Source organism: Ambystoma mexicanum, chromosome 3p (assembly GCF_040938575.1).
Source record: "Ambystoma mexicanum isolate Mex_15411 chromosome 3p, UKY_AmexF1_1, whole genome shotgun sequence".
NCBI lineage: Eukaryota > Metazoa > Chordata > Amphibia > Caudata > Ambystomatidae > Ambystoma > Ambystoma mexicanum.
The window spans coordinates 807,934,588-807,960,187 of record NC_090925.1 but is presented as its reverse complement, the minus strand read 5'-3'; the positions used below and the strand labels follow the sequence as shown (position 1 = coordinate 807,960,187).

General features: G+C 48.2%; 1 protein-coding gene across 1 annotated transcript in view; it reads left to right on the top strand.

The window, feature by feature from the left end:
• Positions 1–25,600, top strand: part of LOC138580913 (serine protease 27-like) — a 205,155-nt gene that overhangs the window by 45,605 nt on the left and 133,950 nt on the right. The window lies entirely within an intron of this gene.

Sequence of the window (25,600 nt, the reverse complement as noted above, 5' to 3'; positions counted from 1 at the left end):
AACCATCATCCGTGAATCGCGTCAATTGACAACTTTACAGAAATCCTATCCCAAAAACTCACACCTGGATAAATTGCCCTTTGCAATAGGGTGGCCACATTTTCAATATGGCTTCTCAGGACACTTTACGCGCGGAGGCTCCAAAAATGGATTCTAAATTGTAGCATGCAAGATTTTATATATGCGCCATTTGTTTTCACCAACATATGGATACTTTTGTTGGTATTACCCAAATTGGTCGTTTACAATTGTTCGAATGAACAATTGACCGAATTTAAAGGGTCACAATTGACCTTTTCACAATTGACCGCATATATGTATATATATATCGGTTTGGTAATATATATATATATATATATATATGGGTTTTGGGGGGTTTGGCGTTGGGTGGGGGGTTGTGGGGGGTTTCCCCCCACATATATGGTACAATTGACCTTCACAATTCGGTCAATTGTGAAAAGGTCAATTGTCATTCGAGCAGTTGTAAAACGATCAATTCGTATACAACCACTTTTGTTTACATTTGACTGTTGTGATGTTTAAATGTCCTGTCCTCTCTGGTTGCAGAGCAGTCGACCATTGACTGATGCCTGCACACCTAGTGCACATTATTTTATAGGCTTAGCCATTCTTATATGTCACATGTATTTTAGGCCTGGCCGTTTCAGGTCTGTTTTTGGTCTCATTTTGCCATAATGTGTCCATGGGTGTGTAATACATGGAAGGGGGCATTAATGCCTGTGCCCTACGGACTCGGGCCACACCACAACTCCAGGGGAAACCTGAGGCAAAATGGTGTTGCCCCGGCACCCTGATTCACCACAGAGAGAGTGTGGTTATGTGTGCGTGGCAGAGAGGGGGTGGGCCTTATGATTTGAGTACTTAGCATAGCATACACTGTCCATATCTCGTGTGCTGTGAGCTCACTGTTTTTCTTTTAGTTTGTGCTATTAGGTGCTGCTTTAAGCCAAAACTATTGCATTAGAGAACAGATAGGGAGAATGGTAAATGTGGAGGAACACAGAGCTTGAGGGTGTTGTTTAGTTATTTGCTCACCCATTGACTGCCCATGGCTGTGCTAATCCCTATGGCCATATCCACCCAGTTCTTGCCCCTGCCCGCCCAAAACACCTCTTCATAGGAACTCTTTGAGCTTGCTTTAATCAAGCCTTACCGTCAAACCTTGCAGTGTGAGCAGCCTGCATGAGTTGAAGGGCTGCTCCAGCATACCCCAGCATGTTTCTTTGTCTTCCTTTTCATCCACAGCTCTTTAGTGCCATTATTATTACATGCACTCTCCCTCACACCCTAGAACATCAGCAGTAGACCTGTATGCTTAATCCCATGCAATATGCTCCCTCCTGCAGGAACGGAACATCCTGACAACACAATATCATTGCCAAGCACTTTATACAGTGCACATCACAAACTCAACTCTCTCTAACACGTGATTTTCTTGCCCATTCACGCAGGGTACGTTTCACCACTGGTGGAATGGTAAAAAGGCCAATGAGGAACATGTTACACACATATCATCTTCTACAGGAGTATTTACCCACTCAGTTATTGTTCTTTGCATATCAGACAATCACCACTTTCTCTTTATAGCCCTATTGCTTAGTGCGCACTGACACTTGCTGCACGTTCTAATCAACTTTGGGTGATGATGGGAAGATTTAGTCAGCCTTACACGGTTCGCACAGTTTGTCGCAGCAACCCCCTGGGCTGTCTTACTTTTGTGCACCTATCTAGATTTGAACCCGCTGCAACTGCATTACCGCACATCCATTTCTTTATGGTGTTTGTAAGGAAGCTGGTTTGGGTCATCCCGTGGCTGTGGGGTCAGCTTTGGATCAAAGAATGTAAGCCCGGCTTTACCACTCGACTTCAGGGTGCCACCCCATGTGTCAAGCTTCCTCTCTCTGGCAGTTATAGCGCTTAGAAACAGAAAGACTCTTGTGAGTGCTTTATATAATATATTAAATAATGAGGTCGGAGCAAGGGGCTTTCGGGGTAGTCGCCACTGGTGTGGTCGGAGAAGAAACATTGAAGACATATGACTTACATGCCAGAACGGAGAGGGGTAACATCAGCCAGTAGAGGAGCCCACACAGCACCTGCAGCTCCATGGACGGGCCTCACCCCAGAGAGAGGCAATCCTAGACTCTGCCTTAATGTCCAGCCTGTGCCACGCAGCTCCGGACTGTAGTCTGCAACCACTGTGTCCAGCTCCAAAAAATCCACAAGTTCTGGTACCACGAAGGAAATGCAATGCTCGGTTATGGGGGAGAAGTGGGGAACAGTTGAGAGAGTCAGGAACATAAATGTGAAGATAGGAAATGGGCAGCAGTCGGCACTGCAGAAGGTGCCTGCGGGACTGGCGGGAGACTTTTCCTGAAAAGTTCCTGTCAGTGCTGCCTGCAGCCGAGCTCAGCAGTCCAGGATCAGTGGACAATGCGCCTCATCTCGGGGAGGGGGCTGGGGTCATTTCCAGACCTGCAGAAAGTGATAGCAGAGTCAGACAACACGTAAATGGATGGAGAGACCGAGGATGGAGAGACCAAGAGAGCGATCCAACCCTCCCAGCTGGGTCTGCCCCCTACCCGGATCAGTCTCCCCAAATAGTCCCACCCCACTTGTCTCCCTGAGAGTAGAGTCCTGTTAGCTTTGTTGCTAATGCAATTAATTGCAACAAAAGGAGCGGCTCCCCAGGAGCCACTCCTTTTTGCTGCAATTCATTGCCTTTGCAGCAACTGACGCCATGCCATCGCCTTATCGGCTTAGGGCTAAGGGCACTGCCAGGCAAGCATGCTTACGTGATGCATTCATCAAAGAAAGGTAACACTTGCATGTTACCTTTCTCTAATGAATGCATCCGCTGTGTGTCGTGCTGGCGCCGCAACGAGGCACGAGCTGGCTGGTGGCAAGCCAATTTAATTAACAAAAATGAAGGCCCAGGTTGGGCCACGTGACCCCTGCAGCAGTCGCTGTGAGTCACACTGCATTATGTTTACTTAACCTTTTACCAGCAAAGAAAACGGCCCTGGGGTGGCCTCATGAAAACTGGCCCCCCAGGTCCTCAAAGGTCATCGGCCAGTGGCCGATGGCCGATGCAGCCAGTCCGACCCTGAACGGGTTGAACCAAACTGAATCTGCGAAAGTGCCAGAGAAGCCAGTAGCTTCTCTATAGACTAAAATAGTGTTAGGTTTGGGACGGAGGAATCACTTTAGTTGCGAGACATCCTTTGTGTTATTTTGTAGAACAGGGAACTCAACATAGAAGTGGGGATTAGAATCGTTTCTTCTTTACTTTACTTAATAGCACAGTGAGAAACAATGCCTCCATGTCTGCCTCCTCTGTCTGACCTTCCACAGTCCTCAACCATGTTTTACAAACATGTTGAAGGTGAACCATCCCAACCAGCTACTGTATAATGGGAAAGAGGAAAATCCTATTGAGAAGCTGAACAGTTCTTCTTGGCTCCCACCCTTATTAATAATGCCCAATTGTTCATACCTTGGTATTCTCCAAACATCTGCTTCACTTATAGGTCTGGGGCAGTTCTATCCCAGAAGTGTGAGGGACAGAAAAACCTATCCTATATATAAGGACGTGATTTCCAAGGGAGCAGAACTGGGCTATGTGAGGGGTCAGTAATGCGAGGCAGACAACTGCTTTTAGTTTTCTCAAGATCAGACATTTTATTAAAGTAACAGATTGATTGAATTCAACTCAGTATATTCTGAGCAGAAAAAGAGGAAGTGCTCATGTGTTTCTCTTGTGTGGAAGCAGACTGGGCATTCCTCCGGGTATAGCACATTTCATTCATGTAACAATGCTGCAAGTGGTAAGCTTCCAAATCGAAACTTCATGAATGGGAGTTACCTTTTCACAACAACAAAATATAGTTGTAATCCCAACTTCAAAAAGTCAGGATTTAAAATACTTCCACTTCAAAGTTTAACGCGAGCTCAGAGTGATTTGTTAGAAATTGGAGGTAGATCACCTCAGTTTTGTAAAAGTTAAACATCAGGCAACAAAATGCAACTTAATGACGCGTATCAAATTGGCAGACATTGATGCAGAATGAAAACTGAGTGAAAGATGTGTGTCTCATCAGCAAATTTGTTTTATTGCAGACGGGAGCTGGGGTCTATTGAGCAGACCCTGCTCGAAGGGGAACGGGCAAGGAACATATCCAGGTTTTATAAGCTTCTGCAACCGGATATGTGTTAGTTGCGAACCAGTTACACGTTGCAGTGGGAGAGGGATTTGGGCCACTCTATGGACAACCTGACATGGGTGAACATCTGGTTGTGTAATCATTCCTCCTCGACCTGCGTAACCAACAGGGAATGTGCCTTCAAACTAACATATCGGTGGTACTACCCCCCAGCCAAATTGAATAAGATCCAGAGCACAGTGGACCCCACATGCTGGCGGGAGTGCAGGGCTAGAGGGACTTTTTTTCCACATGTGGTCAGAGTCCCCGCAGGCAAAAGCCTTCTGAGGGAAGGTGGTGGAGACAATAGGCAGGATAATGCAGTTCAGCTCCCTCTAGAACCGGACGTGATACTGCTAGGGGGGCCCATACCAGGCACATCCCCGAAATTGGGGAGAAAACCCAGGCTAATCACCCAACTCCTATTGGCAGTGAAAATCTCCCTAGCCCAGACCTGTAAGGTACCGGAGGGACCTCTCTTTCCCCAATGGTGGATGAAAATATGGGACATCCTGGTGGAGGAAAAGGTCACGGCAGCCAAGGACATGAGGTTACATCGCTTTGCCGAAACCTGGTCCCCCGTTTTGGATTATAGCCTGGACTTTCCCGCACAGGCCCATAAACCTATGCAGGTGGCGCAGTTCTTGAAGGAAGAGCATGTCAAGTGAGAGGGAATCCAGGAAGGACAGTGCTCTAGAAGCCAGGGTGATAGAGTTGTTAGAATAATTGAGTCATCAATGGAGCTCAATAGAGCAGTGAGATCAAGTAGGATGAGGATAGATGACATGTGAGGGGGATGAGCGTAGTAAGGTAGTTAAGGTCTTGGATAAGTAACGTCTTTGTGGGAAGACAGCTGTGGAACCCTGATTGGTATGGTTGGTGCGTTCAAGCATTTCCAGGTAGATAGCGTGCTCTAAGAATTTTGAATAATGGGGGCTCTGATGAAGTTCCCTGTCTGGCTCTGGGAGGAATGGGTGGAGTGACCACGGTTGCAGGGCACTGATACCTGTAGTGCTGCAGAGCCTGGGTGGTAGGAAGAATGTCTTGGTCTACACGCCCTTCCTCTAGTCACATGCAAAGAACTTGTCATTGGGCACCACCAACGATCTCTTTACATTTAACAAACACAGCGATTGATTGATTACTGAGCAGCAGAAACACCTCTTCTATATGGCCACGAGGCAAGACAATTCAGTGGAAAAAGCTAACCATAAAGAGTATTAAAAGGCTGGCGTTTGAGAGTCCTGTGCTCAGTAAATCATACTTGCAACTGAGAGAAGGTACAAATGTGGAAAACACACAAAGGGCACAAGTCCACTACATGACCCTCAAGCTTCTGTCATTGGTCCACTTCTCTTCACTCTCTGTACTTCAGCTCCTGTTGCCCTGATCTCTCTTACGGCTTCTACTATCAACTCTTCTCATCATCTTCAAAACTATCCATGGACTCACCCAACCCTACCTATCTGCTCATTGCACTGCCTACTCTCCTCCTCGCTTGTTAAGATCATTCTCTGCTCACCTCCTTGCCACCACTCGAGCCCCCCAGTGCTCCCTCTCATTTCCTCTCTCTCTCTCTCAATCTCTCTCTCTCTCTCTCTCTCTCTCTCTCTCTCTCGCTCGCTCTCGCTCGCTCTCGCTCTCGCTCTCTCTCTCTCTCTTCGCTCCCCTACTCTGGAATGCTCTTCCTCTCCCTCTCTGTACTACTCCAACTCTACCACTATTTAAATCCAACCTCAAAGCTCTCCTACTTACTGAAGAACCTGTTTCCTAGCACTCTTTGCTACTGCATCACCCTGTTTTCCTCTCTCCGTAGCCTTCGTGGCAACCCTATAGCCCGTTTGTGTCAGCCCTCCATTCTTAATTCAGAACTTTCTCCATCATCCCGTTCCTATGTCATTCTGTCCTGTTCTCGTCCCTAGTTTATGTTTCCGCCTTCCCCTGAAACATCTGGTCTTCAAGTCGCATTCTCTCAACCCATTGTAAAGGACCCATGTCCACCACTCTGTTATCAATGATAAATTCTGTTAGCGGTTTTGTACCAAAAATGCTTTGCTTTCTCTGTCCTTTTTATAAATAAATGTGTCTGTCAGCACACATCATCGAAGAACAAATGTGCCAACGTCAGCCTGTGGGCCTGTAAGGGGGCAGGTAGGGGTAAATGACACAGTCTGAGCTCAACGTGGTAGTTCAAACAGACCAACCATGTTTGATAAGCAATTTGCTGATATACCTGACGACAGAGGGCAGGTCCAAACACACAGGGACAGGCCGCTCTAAAAGAAAAGGGAAAACTGTCAGAAGGACGTGGTAGTCTTAACTGAACAAAGGTGGTGCTGTGGAGGTGACAGAAGCAAAGAAGAGAAGGCTGGTGTGGAGGAGGCTGGTGTGGAGGAGGCTGAAGGAAATGAGAGGAGGTGACTTAGAGGAGAGGAGATGAGGGATCTTTGAGTAGACAAGGGAAGGTGACTGGAAGATAAGGTGTAGGAGGCTGGAAACAATTGGAAGAGGTGGAGACAAAGAGCGGAAAAGCAGGGATATGTCAGGATGGAGGTGGTAAGGTAGGAGGAAGTGGTCAGAAAATCAGAGGAGGTGGTGAGACAACAAGAAGAGGTGAAACTGTAATGAAATCCTTTGTCTTGTGTGGACCACCATTTCAAAACTCCCGGGGACCCACACCTAGAGATCACATGCTTACAAACTTTGAAAGTGACTTTGCTTGTCATGGGCTGCCATGATAAACCACTGGCAGACCCATGGTCGAGGAGGGGCAGGGCTTCATAGACTTTTTAAAGTCTCACACCTATACGAAACAACTCTGGGCACGAACAGGCTAGTGATCATCTGGGGATTCAGGCGGGCATCAGGATCAATGGTAGAGGGAGGAGGAGCATAAATAGGGACCTGGGAAGCAGGACACTGTGGGTGTTTTGGGACGGTTTAAGGGAGGAGGAGAAGGCAGACCGAGAGAACAGATGGAGGAAGGATGTTACAGCAGAGTGTGGAGGAAGATTATTGTGATCATGTGCAAGGTGGAGTATTGGTGAGAGAAATTGGCACTTGGAGGTGAGAGTGTACATGGTAGGGAGAGTAAGTTAGTTAGATTAAGTGAGAGTGTAGGGGATTGCTTAGGTTGGCTGAGAAAGAAGAGTGAATGTGGAAGAAGGAGGGGTGGAGTGTAGTAATAGTAGGAGAGAGAAGTGGATAGTAGTGGGAGGAACGAGTAGTGGAGAGTAGTGGGAGGCAAAACTAGTGGATAGTAGCGGGAGGAGAGAGAGTGGTAGTGAATTAAGCAAAGGGGGGAGAGAGGGAACATTGGAGTGACAGAGTAGGAGAAGAGAGAGAAGGGGAGAGTAGGAAGGAGAGTATGAGACAGGAAAAGGCTACTAAGAGAAGATTGGGCAAGGAATACAAGTGTGTGAGAGGGAAGGACAAGTGGTGCCTGGGTAACTGGAAGGCACCTATTCCAATTGATCATTGTTGCTCTTGTGAGACCCCTAAATAGGTTCCACCTAGGAAACGCAAGAGGGAAGCAGATAAATAAGGCATTTGCCTTTATTTATTTATTTAATTATTTTGACATTTATATAGTGCACAAAGCCCAGAAGCATCTAGGCGCTTTTAACTTAAGAAATTGGTTACATTTGGTACTTACTACATGAGGTTACAATCATATGCAGTCCAGTACAGTGGTAGCAAGTTACAGGTTGCATCATTATCATACATAGTTTACAAATCTGCCAGCACCGTGATATGCCAAGCAAGTCAGCTACTAGATAGTAGGGGTTACTGATCTCTAGTGGCCATCTTGAGATATTGGGATGCCTAGGCTATGAAGGGAACATCTAAACAGAAGAATGTACCCTTGCTAATATTTATTTTCATATTTTTTCCTTTAAAGTTAATTATCATTTTTATGAGGTTTCCGGATTGCGGAAATCCAGAGGTGAGGTCAACCGCTGTTCTCATGTGTCCACCCAAGTAGTGAAATTGCTCTATGTTTCAAAGGACAAATATTACAATGAATGCTTCCAGTGTTTGAGAAATAGGTAATAGATAACCAATATAATTTAGGAAGAACAAAAGACAATCACTTCCTACTTCCAAGAAGAAGGTGAAAATCATATATTTTTAGAAAAACGCAACACATAACCGGAAATCAACAAGGTTATAATCTCAACCAAGGGTAGAACAAAATATAAGTACATCCACATGGTACATTGAGAAGACAACGTTTTTTTTTGGGTAAAGATTACAGTATACATAGGTATTTTAACACAATTATATTCACAGAACAAAAACAAGAAACACAAAGAAAATTGGGTTTAGTTCATTTCATTTCACTAAAATGACTGAGTCATAGAGCACAGTGCAAAAAGGACATATGCATGATACTGGTTCAGTAGATAGACAATATCATTGCCCAAACTGTGGATTCTGTTCGGTGGTAGTCCATTTTGCAATTGTTAATTTCAAGCAATTAATGCTGCAGGGTCTTTGATACAAGATATCTTTTTTATCCTTGCCGTGAAGGGAACATCCCACCGGAGACAAGGGAGTGAGGGACACAAAACCCTTGAACTGTCTGCAAAAGTTGGCGTGTTCTTGAAACCATATGTGACAGAAGAAGCATAGAGAAATTAGGAGGACTAGGTGATGACAGACCAAGAAGATGAGGTAATCATGAAACTGGGGGAGCTGGTGGCGAGGAGGAGGAGCTTGGCAAGCTTGAGACAGAGACGAAGGATGCCCCATGAACGCTAGGACAGGAGGCGATGAGAGCACGTGGCAAGGAGGAAAGGGAGTAACAAGAGTTCAGGATGAGGCTCAGTATAACTGCAGAGTAGATGGAAAAATAGATGAGAGTTTCCAAGAAATTAAATCGTTGCAGAGGTGTGGTGAGAGAAGTCAGATGGGGAGTAGCGTGTCATTAACAAAACACTAACCTGGAGTTAGATGAACCTCCCTCCAGCTATGCTAACAAGTCAAAACCCATCAGGAAACTTTAAGCTCCAGACTTTCCCAAGTAGTCTCCCAGATCTGGGTGGCAGTGACATGCAGCCCATAGAACAGGATCCTACTAAGAAGGTGACAAAAGAGGACCAAAAGCAATTGGACACAAGGAAAGAATGGCAGTAGAGATGTAAACACCCAAGATTAGAAGTGACTGAAAACCTCCCAAAGAATGCTGGGAGGGAGCTCAGACTTTTGGACGATGTTGGGATATAGTACCTTTCTTCTGGTTTGCTTGTGTTGGAGCTTAAGAAGAATAACTTTCTTTGGTTTGCTTGCATTAGAAATGAAGGAATAATCATCCTGGTGTTGGATTCGGCTTGTTTTGGTTGTTTAGACGGTTAGACTGTCACCCAAAACCCAACCGTGAACCGTGGAGGGTGCACACTAATCTTCTCCCTAGGATGGAAGAAAGTAAAAAGGGGTGGGACAGAGTAAAGAAGAGAGGACAAGGGGATCTTTTGTTGATTAGTTGCCTCATATATCTCCTGTATATTGCTAATAATCCTTGACATCTGTATGTGACCATGCTCAACAACGTGACAATGGAAAGGGAAAAAGGGCAATAGGTGGCAGTGTTGTTGCTATCAACCATATTTAAAATAGGTCTGATGGTTTCTATGAAGGTTTGCAAGGAGTGGCAACTTCTACCCCCAGCCCCTTTTATCTACCTTACCCAAACTTACCATCTGTGACAAAAATAAAAGCTGTAAAAAATTCAGCAAAAATTCAGTCGGTAAAGTTGCCATTTCTCAAAAGTGGTGTATACCGTCTGATGGTGGGCCACTTAATGTAGACTGGGAAGATCCCAGGGTAGGGGGAGTTTGAAGACGGGGAGACGTTTAAGCAAGTCAATGGAGTCAGAACCTTGATGTTCGACGGGATTGTGTCCTCTGACGTATTCCACATCTCTGACAGGTAATGACCACAGCTGTGCTGCTTTGGAAAATTTTCACCAGAGGGCGTCCTGCGTCGATGACGTTGATACGTTGTTCCTTGAGGGTCTCCGTCAAGGGTCGAAGTCAACGGATGTTATATATAGGATGCACGGCGCCCCTATCCTCAGTTCCATTTTTTCCTCAAACGTGTTTGCTTAGGAATCTCAGCACGCTTGATTCTTTCTCTTCGATAATGATGTCTTCGTCTTCTTCTGCGACCCCGAAGTCGGGCTTTAAGAAATGTCGGGACTGCGAGTCGAAAATGTCCATCACGGACCCGCACGACATCTGCCTCTGGTGCCTCGGCGAAAGCCACGCCACCAACGATTGGGATGACTGCCAGTCCCTGACATCTAAGGCCTTGCGGGAACGTAAGAAGAAATTAAAGGTAGGTATGATATGCGATGATATGATCGTTTATTTATATAGCGCCTATACACAATGTGTTTCAAAGCGCTTTAAGGCAAGGGAGGGAACAAGGGAAAATACAACCTCATTCTTATAGGCCATGAACAGTAAGGATGTGAAATTAACTATCGTACTCGGCCTGCCGACATTTCAGATAGTGCAAGAGCTAAAACATAGATAAGGAAGGGAGGGGGAGAGTGGGAAGGAAATGGAAACAGACAGGCGACTACCGTACTAGGCCTGACAACATTTCTGGTAGAGCCGGAGAAAAACAAAAGTTGAGGGAGAGGGGTGCAGAAAGGGAGGGGAGGAACAAAACAATTGACTATCATACTAGGCCTGACGACATTTCAGATAGTGCTGGAGTGGTGGTGGGGAGGAAAAAACAGTAATGGGAGGGTGGAGGAAACAAATGAGGTTGCTATCATATTAGGTCCAGGGACAATTCTGATAGAGTAAGTGCATAGAAGAAAGTAAGGGGAGGAGATAGGAAAAGGGAGAAGGGAAAGGAGGAGAGAAAAGAGAGTAAGCAGTCAACAAGAGTGGAGAAGCAAGAGTGGAGAGCGAATACAATTGCAGAAGTCAGTAGTAACACATAATGTTGCAAGCCAGGATACAAGATGAAGATGGGAACAGCATGATTCAGGGCCACAATGAGTACAAGATGCAAAGGAAGTCCAGCATGAGAGTTGAGAAAGAGTAACGCACCGTGAATGAATGAAGTCCATAAAAGTCAAATCCAGCATCGGCCACAAGACAGTGATGGTGAAGGAAGGCACCAGGTGGGCAGGGCTTGCTAAGTGGTGAAAAAGAGCATCAGGCAGGAAGGTACGAGGTGGGCGGGGCTTAGGCCAGGTGACCTAGATCCACTTGCACCTGCTCCCCATCTGCAAAGGAAAAGAAGCTGGAGGGCTCCTTAAGTAGGGAAACAGAGCGGCAAGCAGGAAGGCACCAGGTGGGCATCGCTTGCTAAGTGGTGAAAAAGAGCAGGAAGCAAGAAGGCACAAGGTGGGCGGGGCTTGCTAAGTGGTGAAAAAGAGCGGCAAGCAGGAAGGCACCAGTTGGGCAGGGCTTGCTAAGTGGTGAAAAAGAGCGGCAGGCAGGAAGGCACCAGGTGAGCGGGGCATAGGCCAGATGACCTAGATCCACTTGCACCTGCTCCCCATCTGCAAAGGAAAAGAAGCTGGAGGGCTCCTTAAGTAGGGAAACAGATCGGCAAGCAGGAAGGCACCAGGTGGGCGTGGTTTGCTAAGTGGTGAAAAAGAGCGGGAAGCAGGAAGGCACCAGGTGGGCGGGGCTTGCTAAGTGGTGAAAAAGAGAGGCAAGCAGGAAGGCACCAGGTGGGCAGGGCTTGCTAAGTGGTGAAAAAGATCGGCAGGCAGGAAGGCACCAGGTGGGCGGGGCTTGCCAAATGGTGAAAAAGAGCGGGAAGCAGGAAGGCACCAGGTAGGCGGGGCTTGCTAAGTGGTGAAAAAGAGCGACAGGCAGGAAGGCACCAGGTGGGCGGAGCTTAAGCCAGGTGACCTAGATCCACTTGCACCTGCTGCCCATAGGGTGTCTAAGCCCCATAAGTCGAAATCCGCTGGCCTTTTGACCAACGACTCGAGGGGCAATGCTCCGCGTCGTGAAAGTCCAGGGGGTATCGGAGTGGTTCCCGCCATTCCTCTGCCTCTTCGAGGCATTCTAGGAAGCGCCGTCACCGGTCGCCTTCCCCGTCCTCGTAGGAAGATTCCGCGAGACAGTTGACTTGTCCCACCAAGTCTTCGTCGCCGGCAGAATGGGACGCATTCCGCCAGCAGATGATGGCGATTTTCGAATCGCAAGGCAAAGTTCCGTCTGCGCCTTCGAAAGAAGCCGGCAGGGAATGGGCTCGGTCCACCGCTCGCACACCTTCGGGCTCAGGCGATCGGCGCGATCATCGGGAGCTGTCGAGGTCCCGATCAGACAAGGAAGATCGCCATAGCCGTGCCAGATCGAGGTCCCGGTCCTCAACGCCATCAAGACCGGCGGAACCTGTGAAGCCTTCGAGGAGGGCATCGACGCCATCAGCGCTGTGTCCGTCGAAGGGCTCTCTCGGGGCTCCGCCCTCGAAGAGGTTGCCGATGCCGTCGGCGCCTTGGTCGACGTTGACGCCGATTACTTCCTTCGACGCTGTTTGTGGAGGATTTGCCGGAGGTGCCCCGGAGGGCTGTGGAACCTCAGAGGAAGGCTCTCAGTAAGTCAGTGAGGCCTATTTTTGAGCCCTACTCTGGTCCTCCTCCCAGATTGGATTTGTTCCAAAGTTAGGATTATATTTCGGAGGTGGAAGAAGGGTCTTATGAGGAGATGGTTGTGCCTCCTGATGTCCCTGATGAATTGTTGTCTGGGCACAGTCAGATGGAAGAACTCAGTCAGTCCTTGTATGATGCCAGTGGTCTTGACACCTCTCCGGAGGTGGAGTTTGGCAGGCCTGAGCCTGGGAACATACCGGATCCTCCTTTAGACGTCTCATGTCCAGGGTGACTGAATATTTGGGGTGGTCTGCTCCACCTGTTGATTTTGATCAGGATGATCTGACGGACATCCTGGACCAAGGTCCACCCACTGACCCGGTGTTGCCATTTCACATGGCTTTGCAGAGAAGGGTGGCGGCGGCTTGGACTGCTCCAGAGAGTCTCCCGCCGGTATAAGTCGCTTCCGAAAAAATACTGCCCAGCCAGTAGTGACCCCTGCTACTTGTCATCGCACCCTACTCTGGAGAGTTTGGTGGTGCAGGCGGCTACGGCCCACGCGAAGCAGGCGGTGTACCCTACCATCCCTCCTGATAGGGACGACAAGCGCTTTGATGGTTGGGCGAAGAAGGTATTTTCAGCTGGGGGTATGGGTTTGAAGGCAGCCAACTCCGTTTGTGCCTTGGCGAGATTCACTCACACTCTGTGGAACTCTGCATCTTTGGCGTCTGAGTATATTCCCGAAGGTTTTCTAGCCCTCGTGCAAGATGGCAAGGATGCCATGTGTGAATCCATTCAGTCGGGTTTGGACACGGCAGACTGTGTCAGCCGGTCCATGGCTGTGAGTGTCACAAGTCTCTCCCCTTCTCACCTGCTTTTGTTGTTTGCTTGCAACCTTCTGGGATGTCTTCTTTCTCACGTTCCGGGATTTGTACAAACCCGAACGCTGGTCCTCGGATTCCAGCGTGAGGTTCGCTATTCAGTTTTCGGGAGCATTCAGAAGTCCAGGATGGATACCAGGATGCAATGAAGTTACGCTCGGAGCCAAGGAACGCCGTGACCCGAGCGCGGAAGAATTCCAGGAAGATAGGTAGAGGAATGGGAGGAAGGATAGGGTTTCAAGGAACTGGGAACAAGGATTCAAAAGGGAGCCCCGAACAAACTCCGGCAACACACGTCCGACTACAACAAGCAGTAGCGTTGAGACGCGCAGAGCCGTGGGGGCGTGTCTCTTTTGTAAAGCGTGCAGCGTGGAACGTAGAGACTGACCAGGAGCATTCCGTTCCGAGCGGCCATGTTGGAAAGATCACTGCATTCAATCCCCTATGGCAAGAACAAAGAGGTGATGGCTGGAAGGTTTAGAATTAATCTTAACCACTTGCAATTCTCTGGGCAACCCTCCAGACCACCGTCCTTCGCCTGCCAAGCCATTACAGAAGGGGAAAGACCATATGCAAATGAGGCTTGGCTCCACCCCAAAAGGGGCAGTCCAGCCCAAACTGCTAGGCCACATCCCTTCTGCACAAGACCACAAGCATCCCCAAACATGTTTCGCCCTTATTGGGGTTCATCAGTGAGGAGTATCTTGGGTCTCTGGGCCCAGCAGGCATGGGACCCAAGTCTGGGCATACCCGTCCCACTCGGGGTGACAAAGCACAAACAAAGAGGTGATGGCTGGAAGGTTTAGAATTAATCTTAACCACTGGCAATGCTCAGGGCAACCACTGTTCTTCAATCCCCTATGGGTCAGGGACCAGGAGGTCCAGAAGGGACACAGACGACGGTTCATGACAGCGAGCACCGTGATGCGCAGGTTTGCGTGGTGGGGGAAGTCGGGGTTTGCTCCTGATGTGCAATCCCGGCTTCTCAACATGCCCTTTCTGGTGTCCATCTGTTTGGCAGCAAGGCTGACGAGAGCCTTGAGAGGTTGCAGACCTACAAAGCTGCGGTGAAGTCTTTGAGCGCTGCAGTACGTCAACCTCCGCCTTTTCGTCCTAGGGGACACCAATGGAGGGGTGGTTCCTTCCGGTACTACTCTACCTTCGGTAGATCGAGAGGAGCGGCCAGTCAAAGGGGCCACGGTAGGAGTACCAGAGGTGGAAAGCAAGGTACTCGAGGTGCCAAAGCCGCTCGGGCAGTTGCCTCTTTGCCCTCAGGCACTGCCGCAGCCGCGTTCACTCAGTCATGAGGCCATGTGCCATGGTTCGCCGGTTGGGGGAATACTTGCACAGGATCTTGGAGAATGGCGAGCCATTACTTCAGATGTGTGGGTTCTGGAGTTCATAGCCCACGGCTACTGTCTTCCGTTCCGGCAGAGGCCTCATGACAATCCACCGAGGAAGCTCTCTTTGAAATGTCCGGATCCGCTCCTTGCGCAGGAAATCCTATCACTGCTGGAGAAAGGCGCCATAGAACTGGTGCCTGTAGCGGAGAGGAACAAGGGATGGTATTCCCCTTATTTTTTTATCCCGGAAAAGGACGGGCTATTGAGACCCATCATGGACTTGCGTTGGTTGAACAATCTCCTCAGGAAGGACAAGTTCAAGATGGTTACGCTTTCTCAAGTCCTCCAGGCCCTTCAACTTCAGGATTGGTTGGTGTCTCTCGACCTCAAGGATGCTTACTTTCATTTGCCGATTCATTCCAAGCACAGGAAGTACCTGAGGCTCGCAGTTGGCGACTCACATTTTCAGTTTCGGGTCCTGCCGTCCGGATTGACCTCCGCCCCGAGGGTCTTCACCAAGCTGATGTTGGTGGTGGCAGCATATCTCAGGAAAGGGGGGATTCACGTCTACCCCTACCTGGACGATTGGTTGACCAAGGCGTGCTCTCCCGAGCAAGCCCTGGATCATCTGTCCGTCACCTGCCACTCCCTCCACAAGTTGGGCTTCTCCCTCAATTTAAAGAAGTCTCATTTGACACCTACCCAGCGGCTCCAATACACCGGAGCAGTGCTCGACACATCCCTGGGGCAGTGTTCGCCTCCCCAGGTGAGGGCTCATCACATTCTGCAGATGGTGGACAAGTTTCAACGTGGCCAGTGTCTCCCGGCGTTCGAGAAGAAAGAGAAGTGTGTTATACTCTCATTGAAAGAACTACAAGTTTTGTTGAAGGTACGTTGGGGCAACCAGCTAGGAGAAGGGAGTCATGAAGGCGCTGCTACAAGCAAGCAATGCGGATATGAGAACTAGTTTACATATGTGCTGGTACAGATAGACAATGCAGACGTGATAGGATAGGATATTTATAAATGCAATGACCCAGTGTACAAAGGAGCATGGTTAAGCTCATGCAAGAGGTACCTTTGCCGAGAAAAGTAAAGTCTTGAGATGTTTCCGGAACACCCAGTAGGATTGTTCAGCTCTAAGTGAAAGCAGTAGAGTTCCAGGTCTTTTATGCTTATAGCTTGGGATGGTAAATCGGTGGGCATAAGAGGAGCAGGTGGGTCTTGTAGATTGTAATTTAGACAGTTTCTGGGAGAGGTATTTTGGGGCGCTTTTGGCAAGGCATTTGGGAGTAATATCTAAGGTTTTAAGATGCTGCGTTTGCCGATCGGTAGCCAGTGTACACTTTTTTCTTACATCCAAGATGTGCTCCCACTTGGGGATATTGAGTGCAGCTCTGAGAGTATTGATTTGAATCATTTGCAGTTTGATAATGTTATGCTGGGAGGTCCCTGCAAATAAGGCATTGCAGTAGTCCAGTCTTGAGCCTATGAGGGCTTTGGCGATAGTGACACAATTTTCTGCTGTGAGGAAGGGTCTTCTGGCGTTGATTAGTTTAGAGGTGTGTGCAGCAGACGAGGTGATTGCGTTAACCTGCCTGGATAAGGACAGAGTAGGGCCAAGATAGACACCCAGGGTCTTGACATTGCTGCAGACCTGTATTGCGAGACCGTCGACAATGAAACATTTGTAGGATCGGTTCAGCTTGGGGATCCAACGACGAGAATTTCCATCTTTTCATCATTAAGACAAAGGAAATGTGCCACCATCCAGGCTTCAATGGTGTGAAGGATTGATTGCAGATTGTTACTGTCAGTATCGTAGTACCCTGTGAGGGGTAAAAAGATCTGTGTGTCGTCTGCGCTGTTTGTGTATGAAATTGCTTTGTCATCTAGGAGGCTGAATAAAGGTTTTGTAAAAAATGTTGTAAAAAGTCAGAGACACACGATCCTTGCGGGACACCAGAGGTGACAGGGGCTGATGGGGCTGCAGCGTTAGAAGAGAAGACTCTCATTGACCTTTCTGACAAAAAGGAGGAGATCCAGGCGATGGCATCTGGCGAAAAGTGAGCTGCTGATGCCAGGTGACTACAAAGGATTTGGTGGTCCACCAATTCAAAGGCAGCTGACAGGTCTAGCAGCAAGAGGAGGGATAAATTACCAGCATTCTTGATTTTTTATTTTTGTTTAATTGGACATTTTTATGGCACCACAAGGCAAGAAGGGGGCGTGACAAGGGAACCATAAGAAAACCAAAAATGGTTATATTGGCCTTGTGACAATCCTACCGTGCAAGTGTGTGACAAAGGTGGTAAGTGCAAGGGGAAAGGGGTAGAGGGAGAAGTGCAGGCTTGGGGTGCCCAGAGGAAGGGGGCAGAAAAGTGTTAGGCGGGCCAAGGCAGCAAATGCCAATGGAGAACAGAGGATGAGTGCAGTGGACAGGGAGGTCCAGATTGGGTTATTCCATGTAAGCGAGCCCGAAGGCAAGTGCTAGGGGGACAGGTGGGGGTGGTGTGGCCCCTGTATTACTCAGAAGCGAATAGGCCCCAATCGCAGCACCAGAGAGAGAGTTAGCATGAGAGGGGGGGAGGGAAGGAAGAGGAGAAAAGGGAGGTTTTGAAAAGTTTCCGGAACATAACAAGATCCGGCTCAAGTCTGAGGGGGGCAGGGAGGCCGTTCCAGAGGGAGGACACAGCTGAGGAGAGAGATCTACCTCCCGCTCTCTGCTTGGAGAAACATTTGACCTGCAGAGAGTTGGAGCCAGAAGACCGGGAGGTATTTAGGGAGGGAGGGCTGGATGTAGAGAGTTCACAGGCCCCAGACAGCCTTGTGGATGATGCAAATAGTCTTGAAGTTGATCCTTGCGGTCACCGGGAGCCAGTGGAGTGATTTTAGGGCTGGAGAGATGCAGTACCTGAGCTTGAGGCCAAGGATAAGTCTCCCAGTCCTATTCTGTATTAGTTGAAGGGGGCAAAGGGAGGAAAGAGGAAGATTGAGGAAGAGGCTGCTGCAGTAGTCCAGCCTAGAAGGAACCAGGGCTCTGGAGATGTTGAGCTTCTGGGGGAAGGTGAGGAAATGTAGGATGCCCCTGAGGAGGTGCAGCTGAAAGTTGGACTTTTTGGCAAGGTCTGTGATGTCTGGAGAGAAAGAAAGAGAGGAGCCAAAGATGATCACATGTTTTTCTACCTCACAAGTGGTTGAGGGGAGTGGACCCAGGGAGTCAGGCCAGAGAGGAAGCAAGGGGCAGGAGTCCCCATGAGAAGGATCTCTGTCTTAGTGGCATTAAGGCAGAGATCATTGGAAGAGCACCAAGCCTGAATAGCAGTCAGGCAGTCAAGTATGAGGGAGGAGGCAGAGGGGGTCGTGGAAGGCATCTTGAAGGAGAGCTCTGTGTCATCTGCATAACACTGGAAATGAGGGGGGAAGGTACAGATCAGGTGGGCCAGAGATGCCATGTAGATGTTGAAGAGCCATGGTGATAGGAGAGAGCCCCGAAGGACGCCACAGGTAGAGAGTGAGGTGGATGAGAGAAAATAACCCTTTTGCACTTGGTATGGTTGGTTAGAAAGGAAGGAGGTAATTTCACACCAGTGCCCTGTTTGTGATGCCTAAGGTATCATGGAGACAGTTTATGAGGATGGAGTGGTTGACTGTGTCAAAGGCAGAAGAAATATCAAGGAGAATTCGAGCAGAGGGAGTGTTAGAGTCCAGATTGGAGAGTAGGTCCTCACAGGCATTCAAGAGAGCAGTTTCCATACCTCTAGATGCCTGAAACTGGACTGGTGGTCATGGAGGCAGCCTGCTTCTTCATTGTGGAGGTTCATTTGGGGGATGACTAGCTGCTCCATGAGTTAGTCCAAAAAATGGTGATAGTGACAGGGTGTTAGTTAGCCGGGCAAGAAGGGTCAGCAGATGTTTTTCTTTTAGGAGAGTGTGCACAAGGGAGTGCTTAAGGGGTTGTGGGAAGGAGCCAGTAGCACATGAGTGTTTGCAAAGGTCAGCCAAGGCTGAGGTGAGAGAGTCGATGTTGTACTTGATCGTTCTGGAGGAGCAGGGGAGCACCTGTCAGAGGAGACTTTCATACAACAGATGACTCTAGAGATCTCATCTGGTGCAATGGGAGAGAAGGAGGAGAGTATGGGGTGGAGAGGGGGGGCCAAGGAAGTCAAGTAAAGTGGGGGTTTGGGGAGAGCAGCTGACAGGGAGGACAGGATGTCCACAGTTTTTGAGGAAAAGTGGGTGGTCAGTGAAGAGCAGAGGGCCTGGGAGGGAGGAGGAGAGGAAAAGACTGCGGTAGGATTGGCAAGTTCCTGGCAGATTTTAAAGAGTTCAACTGTGTTATTGGTGGCTCTAGAGATGCAGGCTTGGACATAAGCCCTCTTCTTGGAGCAGATGGTGAGACGATATTGCCTTTGGAGTAAGCTGCAGGCAGTTTGTCAGAGGATGAGCTAGATGCCTGCCACATCCGCTCTGCAGCTTTGCACTTGTATTTCTAAGCTGTTAAGTTGGAGTCATACCAAGAGTTGCATTTGAGGCAGGCTTCAAGTGGATTTTGATGATGGGGGCAAGGGTGTACAGGGTGTTAGAGATAGCGAGATGGAGATTAGCTAGAACAGAGTCAGAGGGAGAGTCAAAAGAAGGGGGAGGAGGAGGGATGAAGGACGAGGCAAATGCAGCGACTGACACATGCTTCTTTGGTCGAATGACGGTTAAAAAGACTGGCAGTGCGGGTTGCGGTAACATCAGAGGACAGGGGAAGTCAAGGTAGGAAGAGAGGAGAGAGTGGTCACACCAGGAGAGAGGGGTGGTAAGAGGGTTGGAGAGAGGGATGTCTGTTGGGATGAAAGCATCCAAGGTGTGTCTGGCAGAGTGGGTTGGGCAAGAGGGAAGGATAGTGAGGAAAAGAGTGTTGCATAGGTCATGTAGGAGAACAGTAGCCACATCTGCAGAGTTGAGATGGATGTTGAAGTCCACAAGGAAGATATGTTTGGGGTGGAGGGAAGAAGAGAGGAGGACGGGTGAGCCCATTCTGAGAGGAAGAGGGTGGTAGGTCCGGGGGGGCCTGTAGATGGCAGCGAGAGTAAGTGAGGAGGTAGGAGTGACAGAGAGCCTGCAGACTAGGCTTTCAAAGGATAAGTAGGTTTGAGTGGGGATCATGGAGACAGTAATCCACTCAGGGAAGATCAGGGCCACTCCACCACCAGGCTGGGAGGGCCTTGGATTGGACAGGATCTTGTAGCCCTCAGGAAGAAGTGTGTCAAAGCAGTGATGGAGCTGGCCTTGAACCATGTCTCAGTGAGAGCAAGGACATCAAGGACAAGATCTTTAAGGAGGAGACAGATGTCGGAGGAGTGTTTGATAACAGAGCGAGAATTGAGGGGAGATAAGTAAAGCTGTTTGCCCCTTTAAAAGATTTGAAGGGGAAATAGGGGTGGGGGGCCACCACAGGGGAGGGGTTGACCACAGAGGAGGGGGGAGATGGGGATGTGGGATGAAGGGGTAATATGAGAGGGGGAAATTGAAGAGAAATGTAAGTCACCTGTCCATAAGGAGGTTGGGCTGAGAGCCCTGGGCCATGATAGTGCCACTGTGATAGACATTAATGGTGCATTTAGAAGATGCAAGATGAGCCAAGAGCACTTCCCATCTGGTGCCACCAGTAATGGGTGAGGAGGAGAACGGGGAGAGCACAGAAGCCATATGGAGAATCCATATGTCAGAAGAAGCAACAGCAAAGAGAATGTCAGTGAAAGTCTGTCTGGGGGAAGAATTGATGTAAGTGTCTGCAATGGGTAGGCCATGGTTGGAACTCAGGAGTGCCCTTTTAAGTTTCTTCCTTTCCGACTTAGCGTGAGAGTGAGGACAGGTGATGGAGAAGCAGTTTGAATAGATAGGAGAGACAAAGAGCACCATGAGGGCAGCGACAATCCAGTTGATTCTTTAGCTCCAGCAAGGCAGATTCTGTGTCGTGCCCCGTGAGGAAGCCCGATTGGCACAGGCCCAAGAAGTTGCTGAATTCCAAGTGATGCTGGATCTGAATGTATGCCACCCGATCCAGGATTTTCAAGAGGAAGGGGACAGTGGTGATAGGGCGGTAGTTGGTGGGGACAGTAACTTTCATTTTGAGAAGACTTGACATCCTTTGCATCCAGGAGAAGGGAGTCATTCTCCTATGTGCAGATCAGAACCAGAAGTTTTGTATTATTCATTATAGTGACAGGGATAGCGTAGCAGCTTTTGACTGGGACGGTGCCTTTTGATTTGGACTTTCACGTGCTTCCTGATGAGCACCTGAGTTTCTTTAGTTTAGGTAGGGAAACCCTGTTAGAGTTAAGGACAGATAGGTTTATCTTTTCTTTGAATAAAAGTACATAGCAACCACTATGGCACCACTTGGTCAGTCTCATCATTCCTTGTCGCCACAGCGCTAAGAATTCCAGATACTCATAGGGGGACCGGGTGGAAACCTACAACATTCCAAAACCTCAAGTAGAGGCAGAAGGTCCCTGCTGGACCACAAGAACTTAATATTGGTATAAACCTAAGATGCCCTGGAAGGGTGACCAGGAGACAGCAGTTGAACAACTGAAAGACCTACAAATCCAAAAGACCTTTGTTTGTATGTTTGAACTATACTAAAAGGCAAGAAGCAAGACTTTCTAGGGGGCACAGAAGTGCACCCTTGGTTTTTGTGTTGGCATCCAAGAGACTTGTTGTTTGCTTGAACTGTACGAGAAACCCTGGCAATTTAAGAGGAACATTTCCAGAGCCATTGTTGGGAGGGGTCACGCCCAGCCAGCAAAATCCAAGCGAGGGGGAGTAAGAAGATTTCTCTGGCCTTGTTTTCCTTTGTTTGTGGTAGGGTCAATAAGAAAGCTAGCTTAGGTGTGGACGGAGGACACATGTGAGTTCTCTCATGTAACCCTGACCTACCACAATGCAGATCATCTGCATACATTTGGAATTGCAGCTTATGGTGGACGATTACCTGAGCCAAAGGTCACATATAAAACTTGCAGTGAAGAAGGGAGAAAGCATGACTCTGAGGAATCGTACATCTGGTGCTACTGGTTGCAGGGGCGCCGAGTACGGGGGCACTCTCCTCTTCCCGGGAAAAGCAATCTGTGTTAAATATTAACATGATATCAACACAATAAGGTTTTAGCATTGTTATTGATTCTTCAAACCAGGGGGGTTCCCACTCTCTTAGAGGAATTGCGATCAATTTGTTTATATGAAAACTCTTTAATATGTAACAATACAAAAAATATCAACACAATAAAAAGTTTGCTACACTGGCACTAACAAGTGCGTGACCCATCCGCCTTGTGACTCTAATTTATGAATTAAATGTAACTACACAGACATAAACCAACTATATTTCTATTCTCCCCTTTACCTGATTATAAAGAAATTGCGTATTTCAGGGCAATGTATCGTCATCCACATATTTGCTGTACAAGACATATTTCAAGGTCAGGGCTCTCACAAGTGCCCAACAATCTTCCGGAACTTGATATTGTCACGCATTTGGTAGTTTTTACTTATGGTCCTTCTTTTCTTTATTTTTTTAGATGCAAAGATAAATTGTTTCTCTTAAGCTTCTTAGTGAAGTCCATGCGGATGATCGCTCCGCTGGAAAGGACCAACGGAATACTAATTACTGCTTATTACATTGTCATGCAGTATTGTGCTTATTATTAGCTACTATAATTAATTGGCAACAATTAATACAGGAATTACCTGTATGGAGTCGTTTTAGTCTTCCCTTTTAATGTAGTGCCTTCATTATATGTTGCAGGATCCTGATAGATCACCTCATATGATAAATATAGTTACCCTCTTCAGTTAACGAGAATTGGCAGCTAGATACCCATTGTTAGGAAAGATTTCTAAATTGTAGGTCATTTTCCTTCCATGTGGCAACCCCTAAACTTTTTGCTGTTGTTTTTCACCCTGATCTAGACTTTGCCAGAGAAGCACAGCCTTCGGCCGCACTCCTCTGGGCTTTCGCTCTATTCTTACGGGGAAACTGACATGCCCTTAAGACAGTTAGTACCGGGAAACGTTGTTTTTCGTAGTTCTTTTCTCATGTTGCAGCTTTCGCGCAACATGGCACAAGAGGGCACTGTAAGCTAAGTTACTGCTCTCTTGGGTCTCTAGTCACCCTACAGGCCCTAGACACTCTCTTTGGATTGTTAACCAAAGGTGCAAGTGAATCACGGACAGGACTGATGGCAGCGATCGTTCTTTATGTTTTGGGCTCCTTTTGGCTGTTTAAGCGCGTTTCTCGCGCTTAGCCCAAAATGGTGGCCTGGCTTCCAAAATGGCCAGACCACGAGGCTCTTTGTCCATCCCGCTGACCGTCTTGCCCCCTTCATCTTCCCCAGGTCGAGCCGACCCAGGGCCTTCCTTATTTGGGCATGTACTTTCCCGCGAAACACAGATGCTTTTGCAGGCTTCTACAGGCGTTGTGTGTGCCTCCAGGAATGTGGGCTGGGATGTCTGGTCCCAATACACATCCTGGGTGCTAGAGAGTCTAGTGTGTCTTGAATGCCTGGGACCACCGTGGTCCGTGATAGGTCCACGTATGGTGTGAGTGTTTTGTGAGCAGATCTCCCATTGGGTCCTCTCCGTTTTGGCGCGAAGGGAACTCTGGATAAGAGGAGGCTGGAAACACCACTACCATGTCGATCTCCTGAGTTCTCACGAACGACGGATAAAGGAGCCAAGTATCCTGCAACCAAGAGGCTGAACCGAGGAATCGCTGGTGACCCGTTGAAGGACTGCTCCTCTGTACTGCTGTCGCCCTGTGAGACCATTCTGCCTCTGATTGAACGAGAAAGCCTGTACTGGCACTTCGACCCTTTGGAATAGTGGGAACAACTATTCTCGGCATCTTCATCATCTCCTGCACGTAAGCCTTCGGAAGCGTCCCTGGGCCATCCAGTGGACTGACCAGCCTACCCAGGAGCCTTGCTCTGTCACCGCCGTCAGGTTGCTGCTGTATTCCGAGTCCTTAGCACTCTCACACGATTCGTACACTTGGCATTTCCAGGTCTGAAGTGAGAAGTGTACATTGGGCTGAAATACAAACGGCCACTGCGTTGCCCAGCTGTGGTAACAATCTGTGCGGGTTCACTGCATTTGGGGCATCCTCAACTCTAACTTCCACTGCCGTGGAATCTACACGATGCGAGACGTCCCCGTCTCGTATCTGAACCTGTCAGCACTGAAACTGACTTAGAGAAGCCTGAGTCTGCCTGCATCGGGGACCGGTGAGTAGCAACGCTAGGAACCGGTTGCCCTCCTGCAGTAGTCTGTAGCTTTTCCTCGCTGTGTTAAACAGCACGCCTTTTTCGCACTCGCGCTCTGCTTCTGCCCACAAGTGGAGGCTGCGCTTGAGTAGCGGAGATCTGTTCGTCCTCATTTGTTCACCACTCTGAACTGCCTGATTTCCTTGAAGAGTCTCCCCTTGGCCCGTTGGCACCAGCGTGTGCAGGTACTTTTGAGCACAAGGCTCCACTCTTCGTAGGGCTCGGACTTCCTTCTAGTTAGGTGTCCTCTGAAGGCAAACTGGGTCTAACGATTACTTGCACTGCCTGTTTTCCTCCCCATCTAGGTGGTCTGCATATTTCGTGCTTCTAACTCTTTAGACCCTTCGGTAATTTATATATATTGTATTTGATTGTGATGTGTTGGTTTACTTGAGTTTTATCGTGATTCTTTACTATGGTGGATGTTAAAAAGGCCTTGTAATAAATGTGTCTATATTTTTAATATAACACCTGCCTGGAGTAATTTGTAAGCGTCCTTGCTTTGTGTGCTCATTGCGGGCTTTCAGTCACCCTCTCCCCTCTTGAGACCTAGTCTTGACCGTCGCCATCGCTACCCTGATTGGTCTGGCTTGTCCAGAGGTTACCCTGTTCCAAGAAACTAGGCTGGCCTTCTGAACCTCTGCCCCTCCAGGACAGAGTCCAGAAATCCATCTTAACACCCCTTACTCCACATGCCCCCAAAGGGGTCTATATTCACCATTTGAAAAATTAGTTATGGTGGACGTTTTCTGTTTTGTCTGATTATTATGTTTGTTCGCGCTTATACTGTCCCGGAGATACCTATCAAGAGACATATGGGAGTGTCCTTGTCATTTCTGTTATGGAAATAGGTATTTATTCACATAACTGTTGTCATATGTTATGAACTCACATATGTTTTTTTTTATATAGAAGGCTCATCTGTGAGTTAGTATAATTCAAATATCGATAACTTTTCAGTCGCTGCATGTGTGCCGCTTCATCACTTTCCTTCATTAATGTGCCACGGGAAGGAGAAAAGAAAAAGGAAAAACGCAAGTCAAACTAGACTCTGTTCTGCTATATTCGATAGATGTGTGTATGCCTATTGACTCTTCGTATTACTCCAATAATCCTTCAGATACCTGTTTCAGTGGTATATCCCTGCCGTGTGTATCTACAGGTTCACACAAGTTAATACACTATCAATGGCACTTCACTCAAATCTAGCCACCGGCACTCCCCGGGAAATTCATAATTTGTCTAATCGACTTGTTGAAGATGTGAT